Source organism: Manis javanica, chromosome 8, assembly GCF_040802235.1.
Source record: "Manis javanica isolate MJ-LG chromosome 8, MJ_LKY, whole genome shotgun sequence".
In the NCBI taxonomy this organism is placed as follows: Eukaryota; Metazoa; Chordata; class Mammalia; order Pholidota; family Manidae; genus Manis; species Manis javanica.
In genome coordinates this window covers 82,510,636-82,526,779 of record NC_133163.1, presented here as the reverse complement: position 1 = coordinate 82,526,779, position 16,144 = coordinate 82,510,636, and the positions used below count along the sequence as shown (strand labels likewise).

The 16,144-nt window shown below is 36.2% G+C and overlaps 1 pseudogene; it reads right to left on the bottom strand.

Moving 5' to 3' along the window:
- Positions 1-2,667: 2,667 nt before the first annotated feature.
- Positions 2,668-14,906, bottom strand: LOC108408800 (olfactory receptor 4K15-like; annotated as a pseudogene).
- Positions 14,907-16,144: the final 1,238 nt, after the last annotated feature.

The following is a 16,144-nucleotide window of genomic DNA, read 5'->3' as shown; positions in this document are numbered from 1 at the left end:
CATCTTCTTCCTATTGCATCCTGCCTATGCAAAGGCTTTGGGGTCCATATTGCTCTTCTCTACCTTAGCTGCCATGTCAGTACTTCCCACCTCCTTTGTTTTTCCAGTTTTATGGAATACCTCCTTACATGATATATGACAAAATATGATGTGACCTGATATGACATGACACAGCAAAATTTTTGTTTAGATCAAACAAGGTAAATGTTGATGGAGCACACAATTTCAGAGGTTCCATAGTCCCTTCCTAGGAAAAATAAAACCCATATTGAGCAAGTTTATATAGTTATAAAGTGGCAGAGTGGTTAAAAGTAAAACTTGCTTGCATATCCCCAATGGTCCTTCTCTTGATAAAAAAGAAATTCTGCCCACAAAAGAACAAGTTAGTACTATACTGAAATAATTTATTATTTCCTCAGACTCATGCTACAAAATGCAGAGGCACAGTTGGACCCTGGTTTAGAGACTACCCTTGGCTACCTGAACCCAAATTCTGGCTCTGTCATCACATGCTGTGTGATCATTGGTAGGTTGTTTTTTTCTCTGTGCTTCAACCTCCTGCTTTGTAAAAATGGATATGATCATATATACCTCGTTTTGAAAACATGCAATGTGTTAGTGTATGTAAAGGACTTAGATCAAGGTCTGACACATGTTTGGTTCTCTATAAGCTCTGTTATGATTGCCATCATAAAAATAAAATCAGGCCTACAGAAAAGAAAAACCAGGGCTAATAGATTTTTTTTAGTATTCACAATAGTCATGACAGTCTTCTTTACATTTTATGTTCTTAATACCTGGTTTATCTTCTATCTATGCACATTTGTTTATCTTGTATCTATGCACATTATTTTCTTAGCTATCACCTGAATGTACAGTATACCTTTAATCTGTTGGCCTGTGCAGTTATTCTGTGACTGACTTTGCAAGAAACTGGAGTATTGTCTTGAGTTTAAGTCCTCATTTTCTAAAATTTTTCCATATCCTGAGTAGGAAAGAGGAATGAGAGTGTAATCACATTTTCTGCACAGTTCACCACCTAATCCACATTAGGCAGCAGTACGTTCTTAAAGTGTGCCATTGCAGGCCAAAAAGAAATCAAAATATAAAACATGCCATCGACCTGGCCATAAATCCACTTGCCACTTTCTAACCATATAAACCTCAATATCCTTACCCCTTCTTCTTTTTTGTAATATATAAAATGAGAAGTATGAATATCGCACAAAGGTAGCTTAAAGATGTTTTAGGAGATGTAAAATTCTTACTACACTTTCTGTTGTACAGTATGAAGTTGTAATTAGTACTAATAGAACAATGTTATATCATTTATTTTTAACAGAATAGTGCCAAAAAAAACAGAATTCTTGGAGTTTTGTTTTATGATAAGAAGTCTGAGTACATAAATGTACTTAGAAATCAAGCACATTTGTTTTTATTTTAATTTTGTAATGTTCATAGTAAATTGGTCTGCTCTGGCTTAAAAATGAAAAGTTATTTTTCTTTCAGTATTAAAAATTATGAAATCCCTTTATGAGACTCTACAGAGTGGATTCTAGAAAACAATCAGATAAAAGTACTACAGATTGTGAAGTCATAACATGGAAGTCTAGGTAAAGCCTTAAATACAATAATGAAAAAAGAAAAGCCTAAAATAATATATAATGGGAAATCTTAGAAAATCTTGGTCTCATAAGTGGTTCTGTATGGGTAAGTTCATGACTAACTCAAATGCCATCAAATAGAGTTCTGTCATTTTCTGGACCTCCATTATGCAATGTAAAAGTAAAACGTTCACTGAATAAAATGTCCATGTAGAAAAATGATAACTTCTACTAACTATTAATATAGAAAACTACCTTATCTGAGAAGACAGGAATCATGAAGATCTAAGGGGAGAGTGAGTGTTTTATACTAAGATTCGGGCTCCTGTCATCATGACAAGTGGAGAAATAATAACCCATGTCTGAATTCCTGAGATTATTTAATCAGTTTGAACAGAAATTAACCAAATACAAAACACACTGGTGAATAAATTTATTTAGTGAATGGTTTTCCATAAATAATATGTGTTAATCAGCCACAATTAAGAAGGATTTATAAAAGTGTTGAATATAAATGCCTTCTTCTTAGGGAGTCATGCCATTTTCTATTTTCCATACCATTAACACCTGTCAGAGAATTGTATTCATGTACTGCCAGTTCCATTATACAGTGTGAAAGGCATTCTTACCTATGTATATCATATATATATATATGTATGTATATTAATAGATCTATAGAGAAACATACCTAAGATAACTACATAATTGGGTCTAAACAGTATTATTTAGACAGAAAGAGGTACCATTTATGACATATAATTAAAAACCATTTGTCATTATCTTCAAAGTCTGTATCTTAAAAAGCTTTATATAAAATAAAAAGTAAGAAAACAGAAACATAAAGAAGAAAAGCACACAATGGATGCAGAGAATATGACAATCAGTAAGAATCATCCTTAGACTTTTCTTGTCATCCTTATTCTTTAATTAAACTTAACCCTTACCACAGGTTAAAATGACTTGTTTGACTTCACAGTGATTCCATTTGTGGCTAGAGACATGGCTACAATAGTAAGTCTTGTTAAGTTTACTTTGCTTCCAAGAGAACAGCATTTCTAATTGATTACAGAAACTCTGCCAACTTCAGATACCGACTCTTGAGTTTTGACATAGCTGTGTTCATTTCTTTGTTCCTTAGAGTGTAGATAACTGGGTTTAAAATGGGAGTAATGATTGTGTAGAAGAGAGCAATGACTTTGTCTATTGAGTAACCGCTGAAGGGCCACACATATGTGAAGATACATGGTCCAAAGAACAATATAACCAGAGTGATATGAGCAGTCAGTGTGGAGCGGGCCTTTGCCATGCTAGCAGAGGAGCGAGTCCTAAGTGTGGTAAGTATCACAGTGTAGGAGACAGCCAAGATCAGAAGGGAACTCATAGATAGAAAGCCACTGTTTGCAACAATTAGTAGGATGACAACGTAAGTGTCTATGCAGGCCAGCTTGGTCACTAGAGGGAGGTCACAGAAAAAACTGTCTACCTGATTAGGCCACAAAAAGGTAAGTTAACAGTAAATGCTAACTGGCTGATAGTATGGATAAAGCCAACAAACCATGAGATGAGGGCAAGAATAATACATACACAGCGGCTCATGATTGTCATGTAGTGGAGAGGTTTGCATATAGCGACATACTGGTCATAAGCCACGGATACAAGGAGCACCATTTCACTGCCACCAAAGAGGTGAATACAGAAAATCTGGGTCATGCAGGCTTCAAAAGAAATACTCTTGTGCTCAACTAACAAGTCTGCAATCATTTTTGGGGTAAAGTGGCAAAACATTCATCTGTAAAAGCGAGGTTTGCAAGCAAAAAATACATGGGTGTATGTAGACGGGAATCTGAGGTCACAGTGAGGATAATGAGAAAGTTGCCCAACAGTACTGCTATGTAAAGCAGAGAAAATATGACAAACAAGAAAGGTTGTAGCTCCTGGAAACTAGAGAGTCCCAGCAATACAAATTCCATCACCTGAGTGTCATTTGTCTGATTCATGGACTTTCGAAGGAATTTATCATCAGTTACCTGAATAGGAGAGAAACAGAGGGAATCAGTTAACTGAGTTTGGGGTCAGTCTCCCAATTTTGCCTCATTCTTAGGAATCCTGGTTTCTACTAAAATATATATGTTATATTTTCATTTGTGCCTAAATAGAGAAGGTACTCTAGTAATCAAAACAAGACAAAAAGACACAGAATGGGACATTGAACTGTAACTCTTCTAGATAAGGGGGATTGAGATTGGGAGTTTGGTGGAGAGAATTTCAACCAATTGGTTCATTTAGTTACTTAAATATAAGAGGTTCAGTAAACTAATTTACTAATGAAAATCATAATTGAATATTGGAAATAATATCTGAAAGCCTGTTTTGACATCAGAGAATTCCAATATTATGAACTACAGAGTCAAAAATCTGTCATTTTTTTCTTCACTAAATAAAGAAAAAGTCTTAATAGGGAAAATTTTGTGAACTGCTAACAGAACATAGATTTTCACAAAATTAATGTGTAAAAGACATTACACACAAAAGACTATATGCTGTATTATTGTATATAATGAAGTTTAAATGCAGACAAATGAATCTATAGCATGAGAAGCCAGAATAATTATCGTTGAAGGTAGGAAAGGGACAGGAGGGGCCACTGGGAGGGCTTTTTGCTTCTGGTAATGTTCTGTTTCTTGAGGCAGTTGAGAGTCACTAGATTTTGGGGGTTTCCCCCAAAAAAGAAGGGACTCTTTTCCATTCCTTTCATGAGTTCTAAAAAGCTGCCTCCTGGCATAATATTTAGCACTCTTTTCACTTGCATTAGGACAGGTTTTGTCATTGGCTTCCCCAGAACCTATCTTCTACAACTCGGCATTACTGGAAAGATAATTACACATTTTACATCACAAATACTTGATATTTGCTAAATAAATGTCTCCATCTTTGCAGTTTTTTCTCTTATGCTAAAGATCTCTGGGCATAATAGGAGGAAAGTTTAGTTTTCACCTTTGCTCCAAAGAAAAATACTCTATAAAAGTATAAACATATACATATATCTCTTCCCTCTTCTGCCACTGACCAGCTCAGTGACCTTGGGAAAATCTCTTACATCAATTTCTCCATTTTTAACAATGTAAAATGAAGATGTTGTAAAACCAAATGTCTCAGTTTCTTTGCTATATATGGATTTATATATTTATTACATATACATATATGTAATAAATACAAATCTACTATAGATATGTATGTCAGTTAATTCACTCTATAAGAATTTTAATGCCTACTTTGCCCTGGGCTCTGTGTAAAAGTAAACACTGATGAAACAGTGGTTAGGTTTAAAACTTCTCCTGTGAAGATCATTTACCAATATCTTCCTTGATCATTTAGGTAAGGTAGTGGACCCACTTTTCCCTTCACTCCCTAACACATTCTTTATATAATAAAACAATAGTTTTATCATATAACAAAGGAGTTTTTATACCCAATAAAATACTGGAATATTTGGAATGGAAAGTATGTATATTGGAAAAAATTATTCCACATTAAAATCACAGGCAGCTTTATGGCACTGAGTAAGTCATTTAGCCCTTCAGGGCTCAATTGTTCTCACATACAAAATATTGAGATTAATATTACCATCAAAGAGACACTGAAAATGTTTCTTAAAGATTATGTAAGTATAAATCTCTAACCAACTGTAATGACTACACATATGTAAGCGTTCTTAATAATGAAATGTATTATTTTAGATCAGAATAACTATTTTGTTTCTGTTAACAAAGCCTGTTCAAATATGGTATTGTTTGACTTATAGAAGAATGAGTTCTCACTACAAGATGGGCTGAAAGAAACTCAATTTTTCATTTCTTTGTAATATTTTAGAGTGAATTAATGCAAGCATAGAAGATTTTGCTAAGTGACCTACAGGTCCTTCCTATGCCTAAATCCTATAATATCAGTCTGTTCCCCAGTACTTCTATCTCTGAAATAGTATGCCCATGGGATAAAATAAAGTAGGTATGACTATAATTTGCAGATGCCTCCAAACTCTACCAGTTCAAAGTTAGATCCTTCAAAAGCGTTCTTTCACTGTCTGCTGTCTCCATCCCTACTTCCCTTCATCTCCCCCACAGTCACTGTGCCCTAGAGACCAGTGCTGGTGCGTGAGCTTCAGAAAGAGACCAGCAAAATGCTGTCCGTTATCTAAGATAAAATGAAGCATATGTGCACATTTAGTCTGTGATCGTTAAAGCTTAGAAAGCGTTTAATTGTCAGCTGCAGGGTACCAAAAACCCCACTCACCTGGCCTGAGGAGATGAGCCATAAAGAGATTTACTTCTCAAGAAGGAAATAGGCACAAGGTATCTTTTCGTGCGATGGGCTTGTCTTCAAGGACATGGGACTGCACTAAAAATACATTTTGCAAATGGTGCATAGAGCGTAACCTCACTTTTGCTGCATTGCTTGTGTTTGTGGTAACAGTAAACAATGAAATATTTTGGCCATAAACAATAACTTGTGGAACCTCTCAAAATTAAAGGCAATCCTACCTCACTAGAGGTCGCATAAAGAGGACTGATCCTGAACTATTTTACAGCCACATTTTCCTAGGAAAGTGTGACCTTGAAACTTACCTTCCAGAAGTAGGAATGGAATTAGTCAAAGACTTAAAACATTACTCTCAGGGTATAAACTAGAAATTTCAACTGTAACTCTCTCACGTAGGCCTTTTTTTCTGATCAGAGAAAGTTTTAGTCAGAAATATTAATCAAAAGCATTTCAAAATATTTTTTAAGAGGTACAACCAATCAATGTCATTGTCATGTAATTTAGGCTCTGTAAAGTTTCTGAAGTGACAGGAAATGCAGTCATGGTCTCAAAATACTGCTTAGAAAAATTTTAGGCTTGTTCTTTCCTTTTTCCATACTTTAAAGTGCATTTTAATTTTTCTCTCCTTTTCAAAGATGTGTTTTGTATGATCATCGTGTAATTGAATCAGATATTTTATTCTATAATAATAATATAATAGATTTAGCCATGTAAGTTTAAGAGTCTTTAAGACAGGCATCATATAAAGACTATACTTTATTTCATAGTTAGTTGTACAGCAGGTGATTTTTCATCTTATTAGTTTTTTATATCTAATAAATATATCTAATAGTTATAACTATAACTATTTTATACACAATAACTAATATTGCTGTATCTTGAATAACAGACCATTCTAAATTATAAGTTCTAAAATGACCTGAACTTCAAATCAGGGATGATGTCCAAAGGTGTCACGTGCTATAGGTAGAGCATTAGCCTGGGATCTAGAAAACCTTGGTTCTGCTTCTCCTTCCTACTGAATAGCTTTCTAAATTTTAGGCAAATTTTACCATCTCACAGGGGTTCAGTTTTTCTTTCTTTTTTTTTTAAAGGAGAAGTTTAGAATTATCCCTCCTAATTGATAATATTCTAATTCTCTGGCTTTCTTAAATATAATTTCAAAAGAGCAAAAAACTAAGTATAATGCCACTGGTTCAATGATGGAAACAGTATGTACGATCCAAGAGATAAAATAATCCTAGTTTATAAAACAAAAAAACAGTGATCAGTGATTCTACAGGACCAGATATTTGGACAAGTATTAATAGACTACATGGGTACAGAACCAGAGGGGAGTAAAGAAGGTAAAGAGCAATAGCCTCTTTCTGTTGTCTCCTCCAACTGCATCAAGAGCTTAGGAAAGCAGAGCTCCCTCCTTGACCCATGCGTTAACAATATCTACATTTGCCAAGTGAAACAAAATGATGCAGGAGTCATTGAGTAAAGCGCAAAGGAGAGAACCTAAGTCTTTCCAACCTTCAGTCTAACCCTTTACAGTCTTCAGCATCAGACAGAAGGAAAACCTTGACAATGATTAGAACCTAACTGGAGATTTGACATCAGTAGAATGTAGTAATTAGTGTAAGTGATGATACATCTGTGTGGGAGACACAATAGTCATGCACATGGAGGGAGATTTGGCAAGAGGGAGAGAGAAAAAACTGAGGTTTTAATGTCATGTTAGACAACATCATGTTAGTATTGATTATTCTATTGCAAAGATTATTTTATCTCTAAAAGAAGCTTCTGAAAATTTCCTAACTTCACATGAAATCTATCATTTCAATATCAAGTAAAAGTAAGATTATCAATTTTCATTTTTGAAGAAAAAAATAACTAGAATATCCTCTCCACATTAACTTCCACACTATTAATACAAGTGTTACAGAGAGAGGCAATATTTTATTTTCTTCTTAATAATTATATAGGCAATTCTTAGTAATGATGCATAGTATTATTCCAGTTCTTATCTTAGAATATGGAGCTAGATGATCTCCAAGGCTGTTTTTATTTCTCAAACTCAAAATGCAAGGCAGTTATATAAAGGGAACATGTGGAGTTTGGAAAAGTCATTCAGAATTGCTTTATCTGGAATATCCTTCGGCTTCATGGTTAATGAATTGCAGTTGACCTTTGGAAAACATGGGTTTGAAATGTGTGGTACTTATTACTGAAAAATTTGTGAACATTTGTAACAATTGAAAATGTTTTCTTTCTCTAGTTGTTTAATTGTAGCATGGAAGACGTATACAAAATATGTGTTAACCAACAGTTTATGTTATCAGTAAGTCTTCTAGTCAAGAGTAGGCTATTATTAGTTAGTTATTGGGTAGTTTAAGTTATATACAGATTTTTTACTGCATGAAGGGTCAGCACCCCCTAATACCTGCACTGTTCAAAGGTCAATTCTATACACTTTTTCAACACCAGTATACCTAAGGAATAAAGACCTTTTTAAATCATAAATTACATCATAAGATGTTTTATTCCTCCTGTTTTAAGATGAAATTTAATACTTAAGGAATTAATCCTATATTGACATCCATCTCCAAAATAATTATATATTAATTATATTTTAATTTTAATTGTTCTTGTCTATAATTTATCTCACAAGACTGCTTTCCTATAAGACTAGAAGCAAAAAGCAGTGAAGGAGACCTAACTGATCGTTATGCTGCTTTGCACACCAATTCCTGCCTTCATTTCAGCCAAATTTTGTTGTCAATAAGTATAGATTTAAAGAATGTCTCAACATCCTCTGAGTAGAAAGCATAATAGGGGCAGAGAAGGGAAAGAAAATGGTTCTAACATACTTTCTTCTGTTCCTCAGATTTTGATCCTATTCATATAAGAACTAGCCCCTAAACCAGTGCAATGGGGCAGTCATACATCATATAGACAGAGAAGAGGAAAATAGGGACTTACTTCTTCAAGATGGAGTTTCCAATCTGACTGAGAAATCAACGACTGTCTTTTTGCTGAATGTAGTTGTTAATTTTATAATTTTAAACAGCTCACTCATTATTTCTCTGCTGTAAGCAAACATGATCAAAATGCATTTATAATACTTACACATGTTAGTAATTCCTCCAATCCTTATTTCTGTCTTCTAAACTTCCATTCATTGCACATTTTCATACAGAATAAATTTTCAGTATACTCTTGACATGATGCATTTTAATTTAGTCCCTAAACAAAAATGTGCCAAGTCCCTCAGGTTCTATCCTCATGTAGTGAGCCCTCGGCCCCTCTTTCCCAGTATCACATATTGGCAGTATCCTAAGAAAAGAGAATATATATAAAGCCTTCTACTCTGAGGCCAGGAAACTGACCTCATGTGAGAAGTGAAAAATTAACCTTCAGAGATCTGTGAAGTCACCCTGCCATGGGGGTAATTATATTTTACACAATTTTTCCAGGAATGGGAAAATAAAAGCTTTTACCACCTAGTGATGCACGTGTAAGCAAAATATTTGATCACCACTCAAACTACTAGTCAGTAAATTTTTGACCCCCAATGTTCTGACTGTCATTAAAGCCATCATTCAATCCTACAAATGTTTCCCAAGCCTCAGGGAGGTTTTCTCTAGTCATAAGGAACCTACTGCTTCACAAGGCAGTTTAGTTTGTTGTAAGAATGTTCAATTGGTTCTATTATCTATGGTTTAATAGAACCAATCTACGCCTTCAGCATGATGGATCTTTAAATACTTGAAGATGCTCTCATTTCTTCATGAAAAATATTCTGTTTCCTTGACAAATACATCAACAGTCTTTTTAACCTTATTTTTATAATGTTTTATAGGTACTGCATTCATGTCTCCAGAGGGTCTTATCCAAGTCATAAATGGCCATTTTTAAAGAAATGTAAAAAGAGGTTCTGTGACACTTAGCAAAGTCAGTTTTCTATATGTAATCTAGTAAAGGTTTTACACACACAAGGATATGTGCATAATGCTTAGTACAATAGTTTCTAAAAAGAGAAATAGTATATACAAAGTGTAAATTGGAAAATGAGGAAGTAAATTATAATATTTTAATGCAATGCAATACTATTTGATGATTAAAATTTATGAATTTGGAATTCATGTATGAACATTTAGTTTTAAAAAATTTAATATTAAGGGAAAATAATTGAAAGAATGATTCAGTTAATATGATTACATTTTAATACATTGAAATAAATGTGGATACAAATGATTAAATAAAAGTTCCAAATCATCCAGGTGCTAAATTCTAAGTAGTATTTGAAGGGAAGATAGGTAAGTAGAGGGTAAGAAGTATATGAGCATACTTTAACTAGATAAGTAATATATATATATATATTTGTATATATATTGTACATAACTAGATAAGTAATATATATATATTTGTATATATATTGTATATAACTAGATAAGTAATATATATATATTTGTAAAGTTCAAGGGCAGCTAAGGTGAAATACCAATATTTACCTTCTAAGGAAGTGAATGTAGGATATTATTTAAAGATGTTGCCTGTTTGGTTCTTTATTTTTTTAATATTTTACATTAAAAATAATCCTCTTACCATTCTTCATGGTATGAGACTGGCGAATATATGATTCTACATATTTATAAAAACATATAGATATTATATCGTAAAGACTTAACTATAATGTCAAACATAACAAGCAAGCAAACAATCAAAACATCAACCAGGTTGTAAGGTCATCTTTCCTGACAAAAATATCTTTCTGTATTGCAAATGTATGACATAACTGTACTGATGGAGGAAAAGGGAGAGTGGTGCCCTATGTAACTGAGCATTCTAATTTTAACTGGAAAGTTAAAGTCAAAGCCAAACAAAATTGTACATTAACATTGTACTGTAGTTGGTAAATTGTTTTTCATGTGGGTGTAGGTTAGCAATTCTGAAATTAATTTTCATGCATACTCAGTTTGAACAAAGAAGTAAATGTAGAATGGAGTGAGATCAGCAAGATAGTTGGATAGAAGTCCTCAGCACACATTCTCCCTCAAAAACCAATAGTTGGTAGCTATGCATGGACAGGAATGCCTTTAAGGAAGCTTGGCATCCAGGTGGGAATTTGTGAATCCCCAGTAGAAGCTCAAGACCAAAGAGGGCTGCTTTAAGACAGCAGGCCCATGCCTCAGTGGCAGAGCTATGGATCATGGTCCTGAATGTGGATTGGAAGCAGCTCTGTCCCCCTGTGTAGTCCATTTCAGCCCTACTTCTCTACAGTCCTGCCAACAGCCCGTTCCACCAAGGGATCTGGGTGGGGCCCATGCCCACCCATGCCCCTGCTAACAAGGCCTGCTGACCTCAGACTAAATTAGGTCCTTGCAGGAGTCTAGGACAGCTTAAGCCCCCAGTGTACTGCAGTCCAAGGAACTCTTTCCTGCCCAGAGACCCACTCAAAATATCGAGTAGTGCAACCTTGGACACCTGCGATCTCTGAAGCAATCCCATGACCCAGATCCAGTCCTTTACTACTGTGTTCCAGAGGCAGTCTTGTGTCCCAGGAAAAGTTCGTGGCAGACACCACACCCGAATGCAGCTCTGATAACAATCCTGTGGGCTGCAGACTTGACTGTGGGTCCTGCGACAGCCACAGTACCCAGCTCAAGCCCTGTTTCACCACAATCCAGGGGTTGTCCCACCCATCTAGGAACCCAGCAGGAAAACTCTTTACCCCTGATACCAGTATGTCAAAACTACAAGAGGTAACTTGTCCTTCAGGTGCCTGGACACCAATACAAGACTACATGAAGAATCAAGCAAACATGACACCACTAAGAGAAACTAGTAACACTCCAGTAACTGACCCTAAAGGGAGTAAAACTAAATGTAATCAGGAAAGCAAAAGGTGAATAAAATGGAAAGAGGTAGAAACCAAAAAAAAAAAAAAAGAACCAAATATAAAGTCTGTAGTTGAGAGCGACGATGAAGAATCTGAACATTTCAATGAAGAGCATGAACATCAGATTTGATTGCACTAAAGAAATAATTGGCAAACTCAAAGACAACTTATTTGAAATTATCCAGGTAGAGAAACAAAACAAGAACAAAAAAATGAAAGAGAGTGAAAAAACTTACATGACCTATAGGATGTCAGTTACCCAAGCAGTGTACATAGCATGAGAATCTCAGGAGGAGCAGAGTATGAGAAAACAGAAGAAAGTGAGGGGATGAAGAAGTATAGAGCTTTTGTATGTGATCAGAGTTATGTTTTTATTAGCTTAAAATAGACTGTGATAACTGTAAGATGGTTTATGTAAGCCACATGGTAATCACAAAGAACAAAACCTACATACACTAAATATTAAGGGAAAGAAATCAAAGTATTTCAATACCAAAAAAATAATCAAATCAGACAGGAAAAAATAAGAGAGGAAGAAATATATGAAAGAAACTTTCTGTTCCTATAAAACAGAAACTCTAACAAATGTCAAGAAAATTCTTAAGTATAAGAACTTTAAATACAATAGATTAAATTCTCTAATCAAAGACGTAAAGCAGCTGAATGAATGAAGAAACAAAATTTACATATATACTGCCAAAAACAGACTCACATAGATTTAGGACACACATATGCTGAAAGTCAAGGGATGGAAAAAGATATTCTATGCATATGGTAGCTAAAAGAGAGGAGGGTAGCTATCCATATGTAAGAATGAAAATATCCTTTAATTCAAAACTGTCACAGGACACAAAGTAGGTTATTATATAACAAAAAAGAGGATATTTCATCAAGAAGATATAACAACTAAACATGTATTTGCACTCACCTTTGGAGGATCTCAATACATTAAGCAAACATTATCAGACCTGAAGGCAGAAATAAAGAGCAATGCAATAATAAAAGGAGACCCACTACTCCACTTTCAAAAATGGATAGATGATTCAGACATAAAAAGCAGTAAGGAAATAATGGACTTGAACTATAATTTAGACCAAGTGGACCTAACAGACATAAACAGAACACTTCACTCAAAATGTGTAGAATACACATTCTACTCAAGATCACAGAGACCATTTTTCAGGATAAGAGTGTATGTTACCTCACGAAACAAGGCTTACCAAATTTGAGAAGATTGAAATCATAGCAAGTATCTTTTCTTACTATAATGGCATGAAAATATGAATATCAGGAGGAAATCTGGAAAATTCATAATGTGTGGAAAAATTCACAATTCTTGAACAACCATAAGGTCAAAATATCAAAATGAAGATCAATAAAAATGTTGAGACAAAGAAAAAGGGGAAAACATCCCCAAACTTACAGGATGTAGCAAAAGTAGTTCTAGAGGGATGTGTCTAGAGGTAAATGCCTCCATTTAGGAAAAACAAACATCTCAAGGAAGTAAAACTCAAAACTACCAAAAAAGAAGAAACTAGGCCCAAAGTTAGCAGAAAGAAGGAAATTAAAGAAATCAGAGCAGAACAGAATGAAAAAGAGACAAGAAAAATAATACTAAAGATCAGCGAAAGGACAGACTGATTTTCGAAAAGATGAAACTGACAAAAAGAGAAAGCAAAATAAGAAATGAAAGAAGAGACCTTACATGATTCACAGAAACATAGATGTTTATTAGAGAGTATTATGAATTATTAAAATCCAACAAAATTGATAACCTAGAAGAAATGGATAAATTCCTAGAAACACACAACCATGAAGCCTGAATTTTTAATAAATAGAAAATCTGAAAATAATAGACTCATCAGTCATGAATCAGATGTCTCCAAAGAAATAAATACTGAGACAAGATGGCTTCATTTCTGAATTCCACCAAATATTTAAGGAAGAATTAACATCAATACTTGTCAAACTCTTTTAAAAGACTAGAAGAAGTAACACTTAAAAAATTATTGGATGAGGCCAGCATTATTTTGATACCAAAGCCAGACAGACAAGGACATTACAAAAAAGAAACTTATAGGTCAGTGGCCCTGATAAACATATATGCAAATATGTTTAATAAAACAGTAGCTAAAAGATTTTAGCAGTGTATTAAAAAATCACATACCTGGGTATCACGGAAAGATGGTGGCATGAGTAGTTCAGTGGAAATCTCCTCCCAAAAACATACATATTTAAGAAAATACAATAAATACAACTATTCCTAAAAGAGACACCAGTGGATGCAGTACAACAGCCAGGATACATCTACATCTGAGAGAACTCAGGATCACACGATGGGAGTAAGATACTAGCCACGGCCAGGTGGGACCCGAACTCTCCCTCACCCCAGAACCTGGTGGGAAGAAAGGAGTTGAAATAGGGAGGGAGTGAAAGCCCAGGAATGCTAAACAACCAGCTCTAGAAATCTGCACCCGGAGCGCAGACACAAGGTGCATGGGGTGCTGGATATTAGAGAAACAGAAAATCAAAACTTGCAGGCAGGTCCCTGCAACCAGTGCCCCTGAGACAAAAGAAAAGCGAGTGCTTTTTGCAAGTCTTAAAGAGACAGGGGCACCACAGCTGGATGAAGCCGTCCCAGCATGCTTAGCAGCAGCTGGGAATCCCGGGGAACTTTAGGCGCCCTAAACCCTTGGGCTTTGAAGCCCCTCATGGTACTAAGCAGCCTGCCAGTCACTCCCCCAACTGGTGCAGACCCCAAGACACTGGCCAAATGTTGGAGAGTGGCAGCATGTGACGGGGGTGGTGGCACCAGAGGGGACTGGGAGCGGCTCATGCGAGGCCACAGCAGCAGTGACCGAACAGCCCGTGACCGGCCCATGTGTGCCAGTGGCAGTGGTGCCAGAGGAGCCCGGGAGAGGTCCACGTGGGAGATGCCGATGCAAACCTGCAGCGGTGCCAGAGGGAGCAGCTGTGCTCCCAGCAGCTGACCGAAATCCCAGCCTGATGCACAGCTGCTCGGGCCAGACCCAAAAGCCACTGCTGGCACACAGCTGCCCAGCAGAGGCACCGCTATTGCGGAGGAGCGCACCTGGCATGCCTGCCACTCCCCGCAGGGCTCCACAGAGCTCTGACGGAGCACTAGCCCACAGCAGCTTAGGGGATTAACACAGTGGCTGCTCCAGGAGTGTGGGTAACTGACACAGGCAGCGGAGAAGGGCATGGCATCCAGCAAGCAGGAAAGGACATTCTTCTCCCAGCTGACACACCCGCAAACTGCCTATAGCCACCACTATCACCATGAAAAGGCAAAAAAAATTTAGTCTAGTCCAAAATAGTTCAGACAACCCCTGAGAGAAGATATGCAGAGACAGACCTAACCAGTCTCCCTGAAAGACTTCAAAATAAAAATCATAAACATGCTGACAGAACTGCAGAGAAATATACAAGAGCTAAGGGATGATGTCCAGAGGAAGATGACAGAAATGAAACAATCTCTGGAAGGATTTATAAGCAGAATGGATAAGATGCAAGAGGCCATAGATGGACTAGAAATCAGAGAACAGGAATGCATAGAAGCTGATGGAGAGAGAGATAAAAGGATCTCCAAGAACGAAACAATATTAAGAGAACTGTGTGACTAATCCAGAAGGAACAATATCCGCATTACAGGGGAACCAGAGGAAGAAGAGAGAAAAAAAAAGGATAGAAAGTGTATTTGAAGAAATAATTGCTGAGAACTTACCCAAACTTGGGGAGGAAATAGTTGCTCAGACTGTGGAAACACACAGAAATCCCGAGAGAAGGGACCCAAAGAGGACAACACCAAGACACATAATAATTAAAATGGCAAAGATCTAGGGCAAACACAGAGTATTAAAGGCAGCCAGAAAGAGAAGAAAGGTCACCTACAAAGGAAAACCCATCAGGCTATCATCAGACTTCTCAACAGAAACCCTACAGGGCAGAAGAGAATGGCATGATATATTTAATGCAATGAAACAGAAGGACCTCGAACCAAGATTACTGTATCCAGCATGATTATCATTTAAATATGAAGGAGGGATTAAACAATTCCCAGAGAAGCAAAAGTTGAGGTAATTTTCCTCCCACAAACCACCTCTACAGGGCATCTTACAGGGACTGCTCTAGATGGGAGCACTCCTAAAAGGAGCACAGAACAAAACACCCAACATACGAAGAATGGAGGAGGAGGAATAAGAAGGGAGAGAAATAATCATCAGACTGTGTTTATAATAGCTCGATAAGCGAGTTAAGTTAGACAGTAAGGTAGTAAAAAAGCTAACCTTGAACCTTTGGTAACCATGAATCTAAA